A 5374-nucleotide genomic window follows, 5' to 3' on the forward strand; every position below is an offset into this window, starting at 1 on the left:
CATTGGTGTTTCTGGTTCTTGAACCATGGGACTCAGACTGAGACTCACACTTGTGCTCCCTGGTTCTCAAGCCTTCAGGCTTAGATTGGTGCTACCCTAGTGGTGTTCTGAAAACCACTGGGCCTCCACCTTGCAGACAGTCCATCATAGCACTCCTCAGCCTCCATAACTGTGTAACCTGATCTCTCATAATAAATATCTTTCTATAGTCTCTTATTATCTCTGTCTTTCTGGAGAACCCTAACTAATATACAGATGTACAGTGTTTGGTCTCCCATATAAAATAACTTATTTGTACATTTGGCTCTAGAATATGAAGATCATAGCAGCAGAAGCATGCTCCAAAACTATTCTGATCATTTCAGAATCAGTATTGTTTTATTTCTCCAATATATTGATCATCAGTGAATCAATATTAATAAATGGAATCAAATCTCAGCCCCTCTCCTGCCCCACTCCTGAATTCTTTCTGAGAAGAGGATACTCTTCCTTACATGACAAGGGGAAGATGGGCAGCATAGAAAGCAAACATTCCCAGGTACAGACAAGGAATATCAGCCTTGGTTAATCAGCAACTAGCTATATAACCTTGGACAAAACATTGCACTTCACTAGGACTTAGTTTTCTCCTTCATAAAATAAAGGATTTAGTAAGATTACTCTGAAGGTACTTTCAGATGTGAAATTCGACTATTCACTGAAATAATTATCTCCCTTATGTTTTAAATTTGCTTAAGGTTTATCTTTGAAGATTTAGAGGATATTTGTTGTATCACAAAGAAGTTAAAATAGCCAGTTATTGACAAAACAACTCTAATGGCAACAATAATAATGATTTTTAAGATTCCTAAGAATATAAACATTGGGAACAGGGAGACATTTCATTGTTCTTTAGTGTAAATTGGGACTATTAGAATTCTCTTAGGGAAAATAGCATCGGATATAAAATATAAAACCAGATTGTGCTTAATAAGTCTTAACTTTTAAGCTTATTTGACTCCCTAAACACATTGTGAATCAAGTTTTCTTGAGTTCATGCAGCACAAAAATTTCTCCCAGAAGTGTAAAATTGCTTCCCTATACTGTCATTTTTCACAGTGAAAGACTGTATCCATATTTACAAGATGGAATACTAGAAATGAATAAATGGGGCATCACCCTAGTCTGTAATCTTTGATGAGCTCCTAGGCACACAAACATGGTACAGAAACTAATGAAAACAAGTTGGCCATCACTGCTGAGCTATTGATTGGACCAAGGCCACCAAACTTAAAGAATGTGGATGTTTTCCTCAGAATATTTTGATTCCTTTTCAGTAGAGAAATTAATATACAGAAGCATACAATATAAAAATTTAAAGTTGCTTTCCTTTGACCCTCACTGATACTATTCTTAAGGATTAACCTCTATCAACAATTTGCTCTGTATCCATCCAAATTACCTATCTACTTATCATCTCTCTCTCTCTCTAACCATCTAACTTCTGTATATATTTATATTCACATATGTGCATACTTAACATATATACATACATAATACATATATGAACACAGAAATTTTTTTGAATAAGAATACAATTTCTTTACTCCAGTTTCTGGCATAATTATTAAGTTTGTTGACTATAGAGATAAATCATCAAGCAAAATCCTAAATGTTTCTCCTTTCCCCATCATTTTCTTCTACCATTAACTCATTGAGCTTATCTGTACAATTTATCAGGCAGCTAAGAGAAATAAGAGCAATGATATCTTACCAGAAGTTAAGATGCTCAGAAAAATGACCATCTAAGAAATGTTTACTGATCTAAATGAGTCACATTAATAGTCCTAATCTTATCAGCAAAGGAGAAGCTGCCAGAAAAAGACACATGTGACGTGACTCCCCTTATAGCCATTCCTCTTTATATCAAGTGTTAAGAATTTCTTCTTTGGAATGTGTCTTCATCGCTGATTTTTGTGTAAGGATACGACTGCTTCACACTTAAATATTGAATTTTCAGTTACCAAATGATCTCTGAGCAATAAAACGTATCCGACCTGAATGTATCTCCCTCCTTCATCATAAATTGGGCTGTGTGGTGTCTCACTCACCATTTTCATTAACATTTTGTAGGGTCTAACAATCCCAGTATCTTCCTTGAATTTACAGCATCAGGGATTAAGAGATGTTAATCTGTTTTATATCAGTTTTGCTCTTAGACTCAGCAGGATTTTTCCTCTTCTATATCTTTAAATTTATTTTTAGTTGTATTTTTCTATGCTTTTTGATCCTAATTTACTTGTTAGACTTATAAAGATCCCTTTAAGCTTTAAATTTGCCTCCTCAACTCAGCATTTTTTCCTGCTGTTTTCTCACATTCTTGAAACTCATGTCTACCAAATTCATGTTTCTTTAATTATTTCATAATGTATAACATCAAGTACTTGTGGAGGATTTGAGATTTCTGCAGTGTTTTTGCCCAAACTTGGATCATTCTTTAATGTATTTCCCAGACCATTCTCCTTTGTTCTTGTCTTCCTTTGCTTTTAATTACTTTATTTTTATTAGTATTATTTTGCTATCGAATATTCTCAGGCTGTCATTTCAGTTCAGTTCACTTTGCTCATGGATAGCACAGCAGCAACATCTGAATAGTTTTTTTTTTTTTGAGACAATAAAGTTAAATCTATTTGACATCCTTCTCACCTTGTAGGAACACTATTTATCTTTTCTTCAGAATGAAAATGAGTCTTTAGGAGTTGGTACATTTCTTTGTCTGGGTTCAGAGCTACTCTCAACAGCTACTTCCAAGAGCCAAATTATAAACAAAATTTAATAATGTAAGCATTGCATACTCATTTATACAAGTATGAACTGTATTCCCCTGCTCACACATAAGGGGACCATTTGCCACAGAGGAAGGATAAAAGAGTTTAATACATACAAGAAATGGCATAGTTTGGTAAAAGCCTCTCTGTCCTTCTACCATCATATCTGACACTTATTAATATCAGCTTGAAAAGATTTACTACCACTCTCATTAAAATATTTTTGGTGTGCTTGAGTTTGAATTCAGGGCCTGTGCTTGCTAAGCAGATCCTCTACCACGTGAGCCACAACTCCAGCCTTGTGTTTTGGAGATAAGGCCTTACTTTTGGGGTAAGTTTTATTGTGATTATGGTTGTGGAGGTGGTTGTTGCTGGGAATCTCTCTTCAAGTATCCAGTGCTTTTTGTATCTACAGATAGACCAGCTTTCTACTCCTTCCACAGCAATTCCACACACATGCTATTCACTTAGGGTATGTAATAAAGGAAACTCAATGTGTGGGGAGTGTGTGTGTGTGTGTGTGTGTGTGTGTGTGTATGTGGCAATCACACAACATAGGCATAACAAATGGCACATATGAAAAATATGTATTTGAACTAGGCTTGGTGGTGCACTTCTGTAATACCAGCACTGGGGAGACTGAGGCAAGAGAATTGATGGCGTGAGGCAACTCTGGGGTACATAGGAAGACCTTGTCTCAAACCCCTACTCATTACCCGAAAGGACATAATAATACAATAATAGCCAGTTGGGAACTGTACAATCTGGAGAAGTATTTAAAACCAAAACATTAAAATATTATTATGAAAAGTAAAACACACCATTTACAACTATTTGTTATTAAAACTGTGAGATAGTTTTTGTTTGAGAAGCAGAGAAAGGCAGGGGAACTCAGTGTTGTTTTATATGTTCTCAAATTAAAGCTAATGAATGACCTGGGGATTTTTTCCACTGGTGGGAAGCACTTGGCACACAGGAATTTTGTTTTTTCTCTTATTTATGCTGTCACTGTAAGAGATGTGCCTTATGTTTTCACATGCTGTGTTTCATTGTTCATTGTCTTTAGTCTTCAAAGAACAAGTGCTCATTCTTGACCAAGGGGCCACATTAGTCTTTAACATACATAAGCACTTGGCGATTTACTTAAAAAGGCAGTCTCACGATGGTTCATGAGTGGAGAAGGAGATCTTAGAACATGAATTTCCCACATCATGCTCAAAACCTACATTTTGAGGTCCAAAACTCTAGACACTACTGACTTAAAGAAATAGAAATCTAAGTCCTAAAATGGGGAACAAGGGGCTTCTTTCAGTGTATAATCCAAAATTTTCTTCAAATACTTTTATTATTTTTTTTCCATTCCTATCTTCTTTTTTGCCTCCTTATCCGATTCTCAGTCACCGTCTCTTTCTCTACTTCTTTCTTTCATGTATAAAAGCATGGCCAAATCATAATACTGGGCTTGGGAAATGGGGACATTATTCTGACGACCGTTCTGCTCAGGGCTTTAAGTATTTTGATACTGCATTATGTTATTGCTGTAACTTGAGGCTGGAAACTGTAAGATACGAGACTGTAAGATACGAGAAATCTGCAGGAGGTGAACATTTTTAATCTTTGCACACTGCAATTCATAAGGTGGAAATAAAATAAATTCATGCTAACGAAAGCTGTCTTAAGTTTACGAGACTGAGTACAAATCTATATTTTTCTGTGCTCAGTTTTTCATTACCAAACAACTATTCTGCGTGTGAGATTTCATGTTTTAAAAGAAAATGGCTATTGGTGACTCAGGAAAAAATATAAATATAAGTAAAAAATATACTTTCCATTTGAAAAGCTGATCTCTGTCTTTGAAACCTAAAATTAATTACATGGTTTATTTTCCATTTTTATGGTAAGCACCAACATTCATTCTTTCTACTCCTACTACCTTCCCTAGTTATTTTGTTTTTCATTGTTGCTCTGAAACTACAAAAAAGTACTACTTTGTTTTACTTAATTATATTCTTTCTCGACAGATCAGAAACTTGCTAATAAAAAGTAATATATGCCCAGAGCTCTTTATTTACACTATCACTGCACTTGGAAACACAAGGGAATACATAAACACTTATTATGCTTAAGAATTCTAACCCTCCCAAGATATCTTTTTACACATGTACCTTAGTAAATCTTTCCACTCATTTTTCCTCATGCTTATTTGCTAAACATTAATTATTCATTCTGAATCCAGAGATAGCACTTATGTGCTAAACTTAGTATATAAATCAATCAAAGTAAAGACTGAAATTCCACTCACTGCACAATCCAATTCACACATCATAAACTCATAAGCTAATAATATTCTCAAGTCAGGCTCACCAAATTAAGTTAGAAAGCACAATTTTAAACAATGGTTACCTTTCACTAAACTCCTCTTTTCTAGAATGTACAGGACATTCAACTTAAGAGCTGATTTTCAATTAAACATTAGCTTTCAGAAGTTAAAATTTAAAATTTGATTTCTATGTCAGGTAATTTATTTAAAGAGCTGAACAAATGTTCCATTTCTAATGTATGTCAGC

The 5374-nt window shown here is 34.6% G+C and overlaps 1 protein-coding gene across 3 annotated transcripts in view; it reads right to left on the bottom strand.

Annotated features, from left to right (window-relative positions):
- The window catches only part of Arhgap24 (Rho GTPase activating protein 24), a 473771-nt gene that overhangs the window by 190761 nt on the left and 277636 nt on the right, over window positions 1–5374 (bottom strand). The window lies entirely within an intron of this gene.

Source organism: Castor canadensis, chromosome 9, assembly GCF_047511655.1.
Source record: "Castor canadensis chromosome 9, mCasCan1.hap1v2, whole genome shotgun sequence".
NCBI classification, from domain to species: Eukaryota; Metazoa; Chordata; class Mammalia; order Rodentia; family Castoridae; genus Castor; species Castor canadensis.